We start from the raw sequence: 16,837 nt of genomic DNA, 5'->3' as shown, positions 1-16,837 counted from the left end.
TGAATAGCTTATATGGAAAAGGGCTAGAACCTTCCTGCCCTGGAGTTGTTAATTATCCTTCATCTAAAGGAATGTGATAATGATTAATAATGAACAGGCCTTAGGTGACCACAGAATCATTTTTGCTGCTGTGATCTTTTTATGCAGATGTCACAATAAGATATTGGAGGATACTAAGGGTCAAAGGACACTCAGAGTTCTCAAGCTGTAAAAATGGATGAGGTGGCTCAGTGGGTGGAATTGTTGCTTCACATATACTAGCCTAATTGTTATCTATATGCAGTTTGTAAATTCTCCTTGTTTCTTCTCATTCAAAAATATGTGTCTGTGTGAGTACAAGTATGACCTGCAATAAGCTAGCAAGTATCCACAGTCAGTTCCTGTCTTGCTTTTCAATCTGCAGGCAAAGGTTCTTGTTCAAGATGAACCTCTATTGAATTCTAGTGTATCATGGAGGCCAGATCAAGATGCTGCGCCATCTTGTTTATTTCTCAACCCTTGAAATATTTTAGTGAAAAAAATTACAAGATCTGTTAAGGTGTTCCTTGCATGACTTTGTGGATGACATTTTAGGCTACAGAAAATGTACAGAGTTCCTTTCAATCCCAAAAACTGCATAATGGGTGCCACTGGAGTCACTTGTTTTGAATGTTGCCTTTCTGTTGATTGAATAAATTCAGATCCAGTTAAAATTTCTGGAATAAAGGAAATTGAGTCATGTAAGGATAAATGAGAATCTGAAACAGTGTTAAGTACTCCAAGATCATCTCTCCCACAGCTAAAAGGTTCACATTACTTCACCCGAGTTAACTAGTTAAACTCATCATTAAAAATAAAAGAGAGCCATGTGCTTATTTATATTGACCACAAAAGATATATATATATATCAATTTTGGTTGGTAATCTAGTGCAGGGAGGTGTAAACATATTAAATAAAATGAGTGGAACTAAAATACCTAAAATAACTTATCTGACTCACTCAAAGTATTAAAATAATAATACTCAGACTGAGAAAGAACAATTTGCCCTTTTATTTGGGTGTTTATGCTACTGCAGTTATGGATGTTGTGCTCCTGTAGATAGTGACCACATACTATTCATATCTAATCACCTGGACCAGTTTCACCTAGAATATAGAAGATAATCATTTTCAAGATCATTTCCATGCAAAGTAAGAATGTTTCTGTTGTAGATATGGTACCCACAAGGTTGTTGCCATAGAAAAACAGCAGCTTTAGCAACTGAATGCTTTGTGTGCAGCAGTCTGCATCAGGGACACAAAGCTGAAAGAACAGAGATAGAGAATAACATATTGCGCAAAAAATATGAGAGACTATACAACAAGGTGGCCCTGAGAAGCCATAATGTGTTCTGAATTCTGGAATTGCAGAGAAGATGGATTACATCCTTACAGTTCAATTCCAGTGCAAAATACAAGTATGACAAGGTTTAGAGAGCCTGAAATAGAGAGGACCCACTCTGCTGTGAAAGAAGACACTCTTGTAGTTAGAAGTGTGATCAAATACTCAAGACAAGAGAGTTCTTCTTTAGCTCAATCTGCTATGGCACCTGTACTCTGCATTATGAACCCAGGGGCCTAAATTCACATCTGGCAGGTCAGAGTCAAGATGAGCGGTGTCCCCTGAGCAAGTTACATGCCAGTGACAATTTGGGAGCTTATGCTGGATTCGCTCAGGCAGAGAGAAGGAAGTGTACCAAGGCTGAAATGAAGAGAATGTGCTGAATTAAGAAGACAACGTCAGAGTTAGAAGCTTGATTGGTCACTAGAGATGGCAGTTGTCCTTTGGCTCAGCTGACTAAGAAGACTGAACCCCCGTATTCTGCATCTGACACCCCAGGTTTGGGTTTAGCAGCTCCAAGTGACGTTATGTAACTGGAAAGTGAACTGCATGAGTGCACTGGTGACACGTGGTGTGCGGCCTCATGGTGTCCTTTGTTTTCTCACACCATCATGAAGAATTGCTGTTTTACTGTTATTGAACGTCTCCCAGAGACTTCCTGTGGGATTTTACCTAGCCTCATATTTTATGATGGCACCCTTACTCTAGCAATTACTCGATAGTGAGGAATATTATCACAACACACAGGTATACTGTATAATTATACAATGATCACAGTGCAAACGTAAAAAGATGTGTTTATTTACCTTCACATCTGTAGGAAAATACCTCCATCCACTTACTGAGCTTACCTTTTCCATTATAGTGTCAAAGTTAAAAAGAGACCACCTGTTTAGGTATGTGCACAAAGTATGAGCCAAATCTGGAGGGGAGACTGGTCTACCACACCGTACTGTGCCACAATGGATCAACTTAGAGATGCCAATTAAGTTTTCTGTACATCTGTTGGATGTGAAAGGATGTTGGGGAGTAACAGAGAAAACTCATTCAAATAAACGGGCAATGTGAAAACTGCAATTCAAACTCATAACCCCAGAGCAGTGAGCCCACATTGCTGAGCACTAGTACATTCAATTTAGGTGAAACCTGGAATACCCAGGGAGGATTGCTCATGACTTTTTGAAAAAATGTATTCTGAATTATTGCTTTAGTTCAAGGTTAGCACTCCTTTTCATATTAAGTGGCTACCAGTGGACAATAGCATGCTTTAAATTTTTGCACTTTGCATGAAAAGGTAAACTCATTTTACTCATTATTATATTAACTGCTGCACACACAAAACAGGTTCAAATGGCATGTTAATGTGTACTGAACAGTAAATTTGACTTTCAGTTTCAGTGTAATCCCTGTTCCTGTCTTTCATGACTTAGTTGTGCTATGTCTGACCTGTAGGATGATAATTTCAGCTTCATGCACACTTCTGAAAGAGCTGTTCTAAGTCGGCCATGAGAAGAACTTCACACTGTCTTGAGGTGTGAAAAAAAAATCTGTTCACACATTTAAGTGGATACAAATGCACAGATTTATGAAAAGGCCACCTTTTTCACACATGAGAATATGTCTGGTAAACTCTTTCAACAGGCCATGATTGATGCTGCTAGGTTAGTGCCCATGTTTTCAAGTGTTTTACGGAGGTTTGTGATTACATCTGCTGCATTTCAAACTCCTTAATCCCCATTCAGTCAAACAAGGGCAAATCCAGTTTTGTCTCCTCAATGTTTTACAGATCAATCAAAAAAGAATATGTGGCGATTTTGCTTAAAGTTTTGAAATCTGGTGGAGAATTTTGTTTCAAGTTCTTGAATGTACTGAATGATGTCATCAGGATTTACAAGCTGATGTGATGACAGCACCTCAAGTGACTGAAAAAAATGAAAGATTCCAGTTTGAATATCATGAGAGAATACTTGAGAAGGGTCTAACTGCAGGCCACAATACATCTGACATCAATCATGTAATTCCCACAACATCATGAACACCCACAACGTCAGTCATGAAATGCCCTCTCAACAACACATTTATTTCAGTTGGTTTACACAATACTTACTATTTGAGTCATTATTTGAGTCAGATAACCCTGCCACAACCCTAATCCTAATTTTGGTGTAACCAATTTACTGTGTAACACAGACAACCTCTTCAAGGGAGCACAGCTCTGGAGATCTGCATCTAGAGTGATAGGTGTTTCGTGACTGACATTGTAGGCATTAAGTGATGTTGTGGGCATTCCATAACTGACATTATAGGTACTGCAGGCTGCAATCTGTTTTTTAATTCTTAAGTTTTCACCTGAAATGCCTCCCATGTGTCAACTAAAGCTAACACAGTATGACCTGCACCTTGTAACTGCAGATTGAGTGTGTTAAGATGTGATCAAATTAAAACTGTTGAGAAAAACCTTCTAAAACCTTCCCAACACTGAGCCACCTCCTAGGGCAGGGAAAGGCAGATCCTAATAAACTCTGCCCATCTTCTCCAGTAGCCTTTGAAACTGTGGGTGGGGTAATGATGAGCGAGCAGTAAGAAGGTTAACAATTCCAACAACTGTGTCTATAACATCGGTGAAATCCGACTTCGATATTTTGGTGCATAGATTTTCCTGGTGAATAACACAATGAAACTTCATGAATAGGTGACCAATTAAACTCATAAACCCCCTCTAATTCCATATTTATTTATACATTCTGAGAGTTTATAGCTACCATCTGTAGCCTGAGTTTTAGCATTGCATAGGGTTTTGCTTCTCATATTTTGCTACCCGTCTTATGATAAATTCCACTCTTCCTGCCTCAGCCTTGAATTTTTTTTGCATGTCTGGTTTCTAAGTGACACCATACACTTGATATTCAGCACACAAGTTTTTCACAGTATAGAACAAACAGCTCGATCCAATCTTGTAACAAAATCAAAATGAAATGCAATCCAATACAATGCATATTCACATGTTGCATTTAATTTTAAAATGGCTTTATTGTGTCATAATTAAAAACATCAACCAACTGACTGACTGATTTTCACCACAACACGCAATTTTTGTGTCAGTTTAAAATGCAGTACAAAAGCATATTACATTTTGATTCAGGTCGATAGGTCGTATGTCATGACTAAATGCAAAGCAACAGTATTGCATTTTGTTTAGTAGCTTCAATGAGTGTTTTGCATTTCAACTCAAGACCATGTATTATTCATGCCAAATTGAATATAATCAAATGACCAATCAGCATCAAACCTTGGGGCAAGGGGCATCAACAATTGTGGAAGGAGGTGTTCCAATCACAAGTGTATTCACCCATCACTAAAGATGGTGAACATAGACATTATAAGGTAGGGGATCTGTTGTCTCATTGAAAAGGTAGAAGTTGGCGATGTAAATGTCGGTTTCATTGTCTTCTGTGTTGCTGGAAAGGGATGGTAAAAGAGAACCAGCAACAGGGGAAGAATTTCCAACTGCTATAGTAGCATCCATAGAATGCACTCAAGAGCTAATGTCCCAAAGTCCTGCAGCATATGATTATGTAAATCATCAACCTGGGCTTCAGTGCACTGATATTCCCCTAAATATGGTTTGCAAATACCTGCAGATGTTGATAATACTTCCATCTATTGCTAAACTATTTTGACATATCAGAAGAAAGACGAATGGAAGAATATGATATAATGCAAGCCTAACACATTACTTAGACAACTTAAGATATGAGTAAACATTTTCAGTAGGACTTAAAACCTTTCACCATTTCAGTTAATCACTCCACACTGACAAAATTTATTCTTACTAGTTGAATGCTTCTTAACCCAACTGTTGACGCCCCTTGCCCCACCTCTTGACCCTGATTGGTCATTTGATTTCATTCAATTTAGAATAATTAATGTGTAGACATAAATCAAAATGCAGGACGCTTTTGTATTGTGTTTTAAACTGACATGAAAACTGGGCGCTCGTGAAAATCAGTTGATCAATTGGCTGATACGTTTTTAAATGTGACATGATAAAGCTGTGCCAACTGCCAAAATTAAATGCAACACATGAATGTACATTGAATTGAAATGTAGCTAGTCTCATTTTTATATACATCTATAGACAACTATGAGTTAATTTTCCTTAAAACTGGGTGGGAACAATTAGACGGCTCACTGAATGTCACATTTCTAAACCAATCCAAAGCCTCATGAAGGTGGCACTCAGAGTAGGGGCAGTAATTTTAAACTGCAAAGAGGTGCTCTTGTTAACCTTGTCTGATAGACAGCAAACTTCTGATTCTGATAAACTGCCTACAGTTGAGAAGTCTACTAAAAAAACCCTATTAGACATATAAATGTGCATCACATGTGCAGAGAGAACATTACATGTTTTAAAAATTAACATAACCTGATGCAAGGGAAAAACCTCTCTGTAGTATCTGATTATAGATAGCCTTTCGAAAGGCATCAATGGATGAGTAGTAAATGTGAACGATATGCTGCATGGAATAGTTCTCCTAAGTATTATTTATTATTTACTGATTTAATCTGTTTTTTAATAAATTCTACAATAATGAAAATTCAATAAACTTTACTACAGTTATGTTTTAATAAGAAATATGAAATAATTTTGTAGACACGTGACTATCAATATGCTGGGTGGCACAAAAAATGTCATTCTGTGCCCTCTGTTTTAGACAAAGTATGGTAAAAAGCTGACTAGTAAAAATTTCCAGAGCCCTCAAATTAGGAGAATGAAAATTTAAAGCAAATTTGACTGAGAGCCTGACAGCAACATCTATATTATCAAGGTCCTGCAATTACTGTTGGTACATTGAGAAGAACAGAAAGTTTGGGATAATTAGCCCAGTTATTGACGTGGAGATTGAACCACAACAAGAAACTGACTGGAAGAGATCAGGAGACGGTTGTCATCAGCGTACATTTGTATGCCTATGAGGATCAGTAAAGCTTAAGCAAACTGAGCTCAAAAGATTGAAAGCTCAATGCAGTGATGATAAAAAAAAATCCTCAGCTGAAGGCCATCAAAGTTTATTGTCATCTCCGTGTTTCTAGTTAGGGTCACAGAGCAAATAAGCAGATAATCTTGCCTTTTGTCAAGACTCTGTCACTGGAGAATGGATCACATGGTGTACATTTTAAAAAGAAATTCTCTGCCTGCTACCTTTCACCCCATTAAAAAAGGAGTAAATTACAAAGTAAGTAAAGACAGAAGTAGGACACATGGAATTATAATGTTCACACCGGCCATTCTGTCAAACGTCCTCAGTTGCCTAAAGTCCTGTAGGCTCTTTCTGTTCAGATACAACCTGCCAGTCTTTATCCAGCTCCTCTGACTTCAGATACATGTGCTGCATTGTTCTTCTTTAACTTCTTTCCCCAAAGAAAGGACTTGTGTTTATAGTGCCTTTCAAGGAACCCTGCACTGTCCAGGTTCTTTGATATAATTACATCAATTTAAAATAAGGGGATTTTCAGAGTAGGAAGGCAAGAAGAGGAATTACAAAAGACCAAATGAGTTAGAGGCAGCAGACTTATGACTCCCTGTGGGTTTCTAACAAAGTAAGAAAACAAAAGAACTACAGAAATGTAGGCATTTCATTTAAACCATAGTTACTTAGATGAATTGTTAAAAAATGTTCATGAATAAATTTGCAATTGAATCATAATAATAATCTGCTTACTCTTTGCTTGGGAAGCAAAACAAAAACACAAAATATGGTTAATTCATAGTGCTGTGCTGATAAAGGGGCTTAGACTGTGTGACTCAGCCAGACTGAAAATGGCGCTGCCATACTGCTTAGTCCAGAGTGTTTTATTCATGCCAGTTCAAAGAAACTGGGAGCAGACAGAAAAAACTGAAATACTATTGGAGAAAAAATATTTATAAAATTTTTTTATTCTTCTGCACCCCTGAAAAAGACATAACCTCCTGCCCAGAATATGCAATCAGTTCAGAAGTGTTCCTGCTTATGCTCCCCATGCTTCTTGTTTGAAATGTCTGTGTGGCTTTTTTCACCAGGCCATTTGCTTTAGACTACAGTGATCACATACACTTCACATTCATATACTCTTAAATATATGCTGTTCTGTTCTCTTTACCCCCAAAGGGTCTTCTCGGCGCATTAACTCTGATGTGAATCGACAGCAGAACTGCACTGGAGTGCATGACTGCATTAGTCAGACGTTTGATGGCTATGCTTGAAAATGCCCTGAAAAGACAAAAAAGTGCACCTCTCACACGATTCAGTCACTATTATTCTGACAGGCCGAAGAAGCGACTGAATTTAGACTATTGTACCGTACCATATCTCTAGTACTGTATAGAAGACAACGCCAGTAGCAGTTAGGCAAAGTATATTTTTATGGCATTTTCACATAGAGGACTCTAGCCAAGATCTAGTGGCCCATGCACAGCAGAGGCAGCTTAATGCATTTTATATGAAGAAAATAAGTACGAGTCACTATCCTGACCAGTATGTGTCCTGCTTGGAGAAGGAGGCATACAGTTAATTTGAACCATTATGGGATGTTAGTTGAATAGAAAAACTGAAAAACAGTGTAAGCTGGGCAACTGAAAGCAGGCATCTGTTTTAAAGCAGTGCCATGGGATCTTTAATCAGGATCTTGAATCAAAATAATCTTTCTTTTACATAACACCTTTCTTGATTTATGGCAAATAAAGCAACTAACTATTAACTACAATAAACATCATCCCAATACTTAACAGACAGATTATAGGACTAAAACAGGGTCACATAATGGGAAAGGGGCAGCAGCACCATGGTTTGCTGCCCAGTGCTTTCAATACATTAAAATTCAAGCAGTAAGTACAAATTCAAAGTGGCTGGATATGAGGGTCACCCCACTGAAAAACTAAAAACTTCACTTTGTGGAGGCAGGTGATTTTTTTTAAACACCCAGCAAAGAATGCATTCAGAGCCTTCCATGTGCCTTTCAAAGGGGTGTACATTTTGTTTAATGCTTCATTGACAACATTTTAGTCATGTCGTGACATTTTTCTAACTCACTGTGACACGTAGGGTGCACACCAGCACCCCAAAACACACAGACATAACCAAACCACACAGTCACGGGTTCAAAGAAAGATATTTTTATTAAACAAAATGCCTTATACAGGTTTTTTATAACCCTGTAACTCAGCCACAATTGTTTTTCTTTCCTTTTCCACCTCCACTCTCCTTCAAGCAAACCTTGTCCACCTCCTCCTGACTCCGATTCCTGGATGAAGCAGAATAGCTGCTTTTCAAGCTGAAGCCCGGAAAACTTCTGGTGCAACAGGATAGACACCTGGAAGCACTTCTGGGTCAGTCGGAACCTCTCCATGGCAGGGGAGCCTGCTCCCAAAGGCTGCCCCCAACAGCACCTTAAGACCCCAACAGAGCTGCCCAGCAAAAATATTATTCCTGTGCAGCCCTGCAGGTGTCCAAACAGGTGCCATGACAGAGGGATGATTCCACCCAGTGTACTGGGGAAACACATAACCTCAGGAGGCAGTCTCCCTCTGTGCTTCCCTCATAATAGTCTCCCCTCCAGGACCGGTGAGGATGCCCAACCCGCGTCTTCCATGACACCGCTACATCCAGACTGGGGTCATGGGGCATGAGCCTATCCCTGCTAGCATAGGATGCAAGGCAGGAACAAACCCTGGACAGTTTAATGCCACTACCTCACAGCCCTAGAGTCCTAGTCCTTGTTATTGCGAGGCAGAAGTACTACCAGTGCACCACCTTGCCAAGGCATTTTAGTCCTCAGCTAAATATAAAGCACCTATTCATCCATCCATCTATCCATTACCATCTTTGTCCACTTCAGGATTTCGGGGACCTTGTTTCTGTCCCCACAGCTTTGAGAGTGAGGTGAAAATCAACCCTAGACAGGGCACCTGTTTATCAAAGGGCACATCTAGCATGCTTGTTTTTGGGATGAGGAGACAAAACCAGATTGTTTGCATGTGGAAAATGCCACACAGGCACAAGGGTAAATGAAAATATCCAGGCTGGGATTTGAACTAGGGCTCTAGAACTGTGAGGTAGTGGCATTAAGCTGTCACTCAAAAAATGTGTGCACAAATTAGGCATCGCCTTCCGTCCTTTGCTATAAACATCGCTCAAATGTTTCTGTTATGCTCAACAGAATTCAATATACTGCATAATGGTAGGTGATGATTTGACTGAATGCACCATGCTGGAGGATGACTGGCTGCATATACAATAAAGGTTGTTTCTTTGTGCTGGTATAAAGCAGTACACTCTGCATCCTTCATATGATACATTGTGACAGCACACAGTATTATCTCAAAATAAAGGATGCTGATTGTTCTGTTCTATACCAATACAACTATAGAGAGTCTTTCTATGATAACACCATACCAATTACCAAGATACAGTGAAATTGTTCTCATTTATGATTTACAACTGGAGCACAGACAAATTAGACGACAGACATAAGGCAGATACTCAACAGCGCTATTCTAGTATAATGTTCAGTGTTTTAAAATAAGAAAAATAATAAAGACAACAAAGCAGCCAGCAGATCTATCAATTATATAATGTGTTTCATATCTATCTCTCTATTTTAACCGCCAGCGGAGTGCTCAGAAAACAAATAGACATAAGAGTATATTGTTCTCAAAAGCTTCATAGTCTTTTATATTTGCATGCATACCGGCCACTGTTGTGACTGAAGTTGTCTCTCCGTCTTATTTAGATTGTACTTGCTTTTTCTGAGAATCAGACAAATAAAGTGCCGGCGGAAAAAGTTTCTCTAGCACAGCTGCAAACTGGACTCCTCCAGGTTGCAGACTAAGGACCGTCACTTGCTCTAGTGTTTTCATAGGTGGTATCATAGCCTGTGCCCTCTTCCTACCACATATTTCCAGTTAGCAAAGCGAAAAGTACTGTGCTGATGGATGACTGTCCAGTCTATGTGAAATCATTCTGGACTTCTGGTTTGTTTGTCCTGAGGAGACACAAACAGATGCTTTAAGGCCTCAGATACTCTTCTGTTCTCTTGCGTTGGTTAACCCTGTGTCCTGGTGCATGACAAGCTATGACAAATCTGTCAATCACGGAATCATACATAATGCTTTTTGAAACTATCTATCAATCTATCATATAGTGCCTTTCATATCTATCTACTGTGGCCACGAAGGGTCGTGTCAGCTCCCCAAGACCCAACACAAACAAACAAAGGCACAAGTCCAGCAACACACGCAAGATTTTATTGTGATGTGGGAAACGTTTTGCCTTCGTTCCCCAACACCAATGCATAGTACAAGGCACAATGAAGCACAGCCCAACACAATAAAGCATATATCACTTTTGCATTCTCTCTGTCTCTCTCTCTTCCGCCTCCACAACTTCCTCAAGCTTCATCCTCTGCCTCCTGTCTCTGGCTTTCTGAATGGAATGAGGTGGCTCCTTTTATATAACACTGGAAGTGCTCCAGTTGTCCTGTGGTATCCTACTGGGTGGCAGCCATTCCCCATGCACCCCCTGATGGTGGCCACGGACCCTAGCTAGGCTGAGCTTCCATGTTCCAAGCATGTGATTCCAGAGTGAACCAGGGGAACTGCCCTCTGTAGTCCCAAGGAAGGTCAGGCCCTGTTCAAGTTCTTTCACCCCAGTCCTTCCCTTAAGAAGTTGTCCCGGCTGTCCATTATACTACTTATGCATCGATGTATCTATCTGTTATTCATACGGTGCCTTTCTCATTTATCTATTTATTATATGGTGACTTTAATATACATATTTTGAAAAAAGTAATATATATATTTACATATACTTTTTATTACCATATAGGTATTAAAAGCATCATTATATGTACTGAGATCATGAAGCATTTTGTGGTAAACAATACAAAATAAAGGTAATCTATTCTGAGGCAAAGAGAAAATTTTGATATGCGAGGTGTCATCATCACTCAGTCATGCCTCAAAAACGTAACAGCAAAAGCAGCTGATAGTAGTGACAAGAAATTGATACAAAATATAGCTATCAAGAAAAGAATCAGAAGGAATATGGGTGACTTTATTGTAATTATCATATTGCGTATTTGTTTAGATGGTCCTTTTCCCCAAAGCGATTTATTAATCTTAAGATCATTGGATTCCCTGCGATAGGTTTAGTGATATTTCCAGGATCATATGCTGAATCAAGTGGTAAGGAATAAAGCGACAGGCCGTCAAGTGCTTAACATTTCAAACTCTTTAGACACTGTTGCACACTAGACATTGGACGTTAAATTTTAAACTGCACAAAGTATATGTAAACTCTTATTTATAGAAATACAAGGAGATTTCCATTCTGTGTAGGAAACTGAGTGTAGACTTTAGGGTGTTTTCCGAGCCCACGAGTCCCGACCCCTGTGTTAAAAAGCAGGCAACATCGGCTGCAATCGTACGCAAAACCAGCAGGCGGCGCTCATGTGAAATAAAGACTCCCCATCCATCACATGGTAATGCTATCTATCGGAGCTTCTGAACAACGGAACACAGATGGGGCAAGAAGCAGGACTCACGGTTTTTCAGCAGGCATAGAGCAAAACAGATTAACTACTGAAGCGTGTTGCATATTGAAAAGCAGAAGCCATAGACTTCGAGAGGGAAAAAAAGAAAGAATCTGAGAGGCGCGAGCTCCCTGCACATTGCGCTTCGGAGAAATGAAAGGTTGCGAACTCCCGACATGCAGACCTGTGCAATAGCGGAGTGGCGCGGCTACAGAAGGAATTGAACGTGAACGATAAAAAGCCGAAAGGAAAGAAAGGAGAAGAGGCAGAGAAAAAGGATGCTTGGCGTAGCACTTTGGAAATCTTTGCCATTCTAAGTGAGTACGTACATGCACGCGGAGGTTGAGAGGGGGTGGTGCTGGCTCCGGGTGAATGCCCGATAGACCATTTTTTTATTTCTGTGATTCGAATTGAAACAAAAACTTTTTCAATGTGCTTAATTGCAACTCCTTTGTACCAAACGCATTCACGTGAAAAGAAGTTTTGTGCAAAAGCCTTGGTGAACTCCGCGGTGTTTTCTCTTTTGCATACCTGTTCGTGTGAAATCGATGAGCTCCAGCTGATAAGGTCTCGTGTATGCTTCACTTGAATGATAATCGCTCTCCGCCGGTGCTCTTCCGCCCTTGCTAGGATTTCCTTCAGGACTTGTGTGCTGTAATTAGTATGATTTAAAAGTAGAGCCGTGGAGCACTCCACACGGCGCTGACTGTCAGTTAAATGGCATCAAACTCTCCAGGAACGACCACTTAGTGGTCCCCGAGTGAGCGCGATGTGTCTGTAGAAGGAGAGGACCACAAATGAGCCTTGTGTCTAACATTTGCCCACTTTGACCGTAGATGATTAATACTCACTGTGTGTTTGGGTTTTCAACATACTGTAATGTATATGTACATTAAAGTATGATATTGGAAGCGTGTCTATGTATGTTAGGTATATTTAAGAATTGCGCGTGTTCTTCGAAATATACAGAAGTAAAATAAAATTACATTTTGGATTTTGTTGCCTTCACTGCTCTTAAATGATGTTTAACATAGATGTTTTTTGGAAGCTGACAGCGGTTCTGTTAATAACCAAACTACATACATTTGTCATCAAGCTATGAAGATATTTAATTATAGATTTTCCCCCCTTCACTCAAGGTCCCGCTTTCACTTTGATCTTGAATAAGATCTTTGTTGGTCTTTGATGATTCCAAGAAGACAACCCAGGAGTCTGAATTTGCTAATATTTAATAAGCATCATGTCGCATCTGAAGAGATGCATAAAAAGCACTACACTATAAGTACCATCCAAGGGAATTCAACGAGAGGTTTGTGAGCCACATGAAAAGGAACGCTGCATTCAGCCACACTGATTCCTTATGAAGAAAATCCCTTTACACATAAATGAACGGATCTCTTATGAGGAGGGGACGTGTCCTTGTGCTAGACTAAGTCGATTACTTGGAAGAAAGATGCCATTCCGTTTAGTAAAGTACCATGCCATTTCACAGTGGCCTTCAGGAGTCTTATGTATTTGAAATGATACATGTGCAACTTTTAAGAAACATTTTAAATTTGGAATGCTGAGTATGTTTAAATTGGGGCAAATTTGGAAGCATTATTTGTTGTAACATAAGAATGAAAATCTTTTTTCACCAAAATACACATTCAATTGATGCATGCTTTGTCAGTTATATAAAAGGGTAGGCTTTTTATTTTCACACTTTGCAAAGGAAATAAAAGCATTGCTCAAAATGAACAGGCTAACCAAGAATTGCATTGTTCTGTTTTATTTGTATTTTTACTTTATACGTTGGTATTGATTTGAGGGCGGCGTAGTGGCTCTTTCTACTTCTTTACACCTGGTCAGTGTCAAGGCGGAGACCAAAGCTTCATTAGGATTTGGTGGTGTTATGTGTAAAAATTGTTAATCCTTCTCTCAATGCCTTTGGAAATGGTGACATTGCTTAAAAGGTGATGTACCCTTAGTAAGTAAGGAAGTGATTTCATTTTAAAGTTCCACAGTGTGCACCATCAGTGTGGTGTGTCGGTATCAATGTGAAGTATAGACATGCTTCTTGTGAGCATTTCACTTGGAGCTAAGGATTTCCTAATTCATTTTAGGGTCACTGGAGGTATTGTATGTATTTCCTTTGACGTTTCAAAGGTATGTAGTTTAGGGTCACAGAGGATTCTGAATTGGCATATTGTGAGTGTTGTGGCCTGGTGATGAAATGGTGCCCTAGCAAGGACAGGCACCTGATGCTGCCAGGGTAGACGTCAGCCTCCACCAAAATTAATTAAATTAATTGGTGTCAGTAAATGGGTGGACTAAAAGTATTGATCTGCACTTTTCTAAAATCTGAATAAGTGGATACTGTCAAGGAGGATTTCTGTCTCTCTCTAGTGCTGTCTGTCTATCTGTCTGTGTCATTTCCCGGCTGTATGTGGTATTTTGAAGGTGCTGTCATGTTGGTTGTGCTGTGCAAAAATGGCTTCTTCATCACATGGTGGCCAAGTATGAATATATTCCTGAAATGTACTTGTTACAAGTAAAACATGCCACATGAGGATGATTCCGTGTGATTCAAACTAGAAGAAAGATTACAGATATTCCCAAGAGGCTGTTTACCCTTTTACATTGTGTGAAGACCCCACAGATGTAATGTAATTTAAAATCATTACCCATCCCATGCTCATGGTCACCGAAGCGGGGAGGGCGGCACATTTTTTTTTAATGAATGTGCCACAAAATGTTGCTGTGTTTTGCTTCTTGTAAAAAAAAAAAAACCAAAATGTTCTTCTTTGGATGGAAGACCTCTGGCAGTAGTTAAGATGATTATTCAAGATAATTAGATTTTTTTTATAATGCAGTCCAACCTTACTTGTTATCAATAATAACAAGCTACTTTTGATCTGCTTAGATATAAATATGGCCGATTCAAATTAAAAAAAAATGTGGATGGAGTTAGGTTGGCGGACCTGTCTTTGTTAATTAAGGCAAGGTTTGGCAGTGCTGTAAGCTTTAACCCCATTATTAGGAGGTTGTGCATTCACTTCAGTCTCCTTACTTTAGTACTGAATTTTTATTTTTTAATATAAGAAGTATCAAATTCAGCACTTTAAGCAAGAAGTTCAGCTATTAGGCAGAAGAGGGAAGCACCAAATAATTTAAAAGACTTGAAGACAGGTAAATATTTGGTGATTATAAAGAAGTCCAAGTATTTTGATTAGCCTTGAAGTGTTATCACGGATAAGACAAAATGCCTAAAGGCACAAAGCAAGCCTGATTTTTTTTTATAAAGTGTAGCCTCTCCTGCATCCCCCAGAGTTTAGTTAGAACGGCCAGGTGTCAGGTTAACCTCTAATACACTTTGGTGTATTTTTACCTGTAATGCGGATTGCAGTGTTGTTGTCATTTATTGCTTGTGATCTTAAAGACATTTGCTGTAAATTAAGGCGTATCTATGGAGATAGGCTTGTGGTGCGCCTTAATTTCATTATCACGGCAGTGTTATCGTAATATGCTAGGCTGGAGGATTTCAGATTATTGCATGAGAATGTGGGGGTGGTGGGAATTAAGTAAACTGGTGTCATTTTTATTTAAGGAAACATTTAAGAATTGATCATGCTAACATTATTAAACTTAGCTAGCTGCTACATCAAATAATATGTATAGCGACCTAGCCAATGTGTTTCTTTAGCATTAAAGAAAGGATTACAGTTAACCATGCTAAAACCTTTTAATCGACTGAAAATGATGGCTGAATGAGTAATGAGGGTTTGTCCAGGTGGACACTGGAGACCTCCAGTATTGGAGTGAAGGTCAGCGTGAAATATATTCGTCTGGAATCTGTTATTGTCATGTGTTTTAGAAAATATTGACCCTCTGTCAGTGACACAGCATTCTGGGGGATCTGCCAAAATATTATGACCGATGAACCTCACAATTGCAAAGCATTCTGGGAGAGCTGTAAAAATATTGAATCAAATAAAAAGACCAAAGCCTCATTAAGGCTTGGGGGTATCCTGTGTAAAAATTACTAAGCTTACTCTCAGTACTGTTGGAAATGGAGCATATTGCTTAAGAGTTAGTGTAACCTTTGTTTAAAATGTCAGTAAAGAAATTGTTTAATTTTAAAGTGCCATGGTGCAAAGCAGCTTTTCTATTTATTTGTCACCGAAGAACCACATCCAGCCCATGGTTTCCTTCCCATTAGTTGTTTGAAGATATGCAGCTCTAAATTTATACAAGTTATAGCAATAGTCGTCTTATTTTTTTTTATATTAGGAATAGTGGATTTAATGAAGTCTGTGTCTAGACAACGTCTGTTTGTTTGATTTTCTGTCTATTAGTGAAGCAGGCTCTTGGGGCTATTTTGCTTCAATTATTTATTAGTTTTGCTTTTCGAGCAGTTTCCAAAAGGTTGTTTTTGGATCTTCCCAAGTTATAAAAATTTAATTAAAAAATTTCACATTGATATTTGATAATGGGATTTGAAGATTGTGTTAAACGTTTTATTCAGAGAGCTTAGCCTTTTCATGCCAATTTATTTATTTATTTTCCTCAATTCTGTCAGCTTTCATCAGAAATGGTTAAGGGCAACGCATAAGAGGCAGTAATTTCTTCACATTTTTCAGTCTTTAATAGGCAGATATTTTTAAGGTCTGACCAATTAATTTGACAAGCCAAGTCCGATAATGTATACTAACTTCTTTAAACATCTCCCGTTAGTGTGCTTCAATCCGATGGACAAAACATTTGCCATGATGTGTCAGTTTCATTAGGTGACCTCATTATTTATTCTGTTAAATATATTATATATAAATATATATAATATATCTTGTTTTGTAAATTCAGCCTTTGATTCTGTAAATGCCTATGCATGTTTTCCTGCATAATTTTATATATAGATATCCATTTGT

At 38.8% G+C, this 16,837-nt stretch overlaps 1 protein-coding gene across 5 annotated transcripts in view; it reads left to right on the top strand.

Moving 5' to 3' along the window:
- The first annotated feature begins 11,864 nt into the window (after nt 1–11,864).
- Nucleotides 11,865–16,837, top strand: part of LOC114659300 (uncharacterized) — a 244,479-nt gene continuing 239,506 nt past the window's right edge. For 3 of the 5 annotated variants that reach the window (XM_028811714.2, XM_051932866.1, XM_051932864.1), the window contains exon 1: nt 11,865–12,247. The gene's annotated coding sequence lies outside the window, so the exon portion shown is untranslated. Of the gene's footprint in view, nt 12,252–16,837 lie in introns of all 5 variants that reach the window. The other 2 variants (XM_051932867.1, XM_051932865.1) reach the window with 1 other exon arrangement.

The sequence above is a fragment of the Erpetoichthys calabaricus genome, chromosome 10, assembly GCF_900747795.2.
Source record: "Erpetoichthys calabaricus chromosome 10, fErpCal1.3, whole genome shotgun sequence".
Taxonomy (NCBI): Eukaryota; Metazoa; Chordata; class Cladistia; order Polypteriformes; family Polypteridae; genus Erpetoichthys; species Erpetoichthys calabaricus.
This window is presented reverse-complemented; position numbering and strand designations above follow the sequence as displayed.